Genomic DNA, 584 nt, shown 5'->3' on the forward strand with positions numbered 1-584 from the left:
TTTCTATGCCTGGAAAGTGCTGTTCAATGACTTTTCCAGGTTTTTTATGACTGTACGAATCCTAATGTGATGATCGGGTGCGGGTCGGGTGTGGTTATCTAAATCAGACAAAAATATAGGTGCGGGTGGTTGGCGGGTGGATAGTTTATTTGAAGCTACAGATTTGGGTGAAGTTTTAGCTCATCCGCGCATCACTAATGCACACTATTTAAAATATATAAAATGCATTTGTAGGTAGGGTTGGGTACCGAAACCCTGTACCAATATGGCACCGGTACCTATGTAACCGGTATGTACTAGAACCGAATCAGAACGCAGATTTCGGTGCCAAAAATAATTTTCCGACAGAAAATGCACGTGAACTCAAGTCGAAAAGTTCTAATAATACAAATCCAACACATCTTTGTAGTAACGAGTGTCCATTTTGTTTTCACATTCCGACTTAAAAGCACAACTCGGGAAATGAGAGCATCCGAGGAGCGCATGAATGCCATAATTACACTTGCTCTGATGGCAGCAGGTAGCTTTCTGTTAACTAAGCTAAACATGCTTAAATTAAAATGCCTAAAGCTAAACCTCCCTTA

At 40.8% G+C, this 584-nt stretch overlaps 1 protein-coding gene across 2 annotated transcripts in view; it reads left to right on the plus strand.

Moving 5' to 3' along the window:
• Window positions 1–584, plus strand: part of LOC107666115 (MTSS1-like protein) — a 78,253-nt gene that overhangs the window by 73,267 nt on the left and 4,402 nt on the right. The gene's annotated exons all lie outside the window — the stretch shown is intronic.

The sequence above is a fragment of the Sinocyclocheilus anshuiensis genome, unplaced genomic scaffold (assembly GCF_001515605.1).
Source record: "Sinocyclocheilus anshuiensis isolate Anshui unplaced genomic scaffold, SAMN03320099.WGS_v1.1 scaffold447, whole genome shotgun sequence".
In the NCBI taxonomy this organism is placed as follows: Eukaryota; Metazoa; Chordata; class Actinopteri; order Cypriniformes; family Cyprinidae; genus Sinocyclocheilus; species Sinocyclocheilus anshuiensis.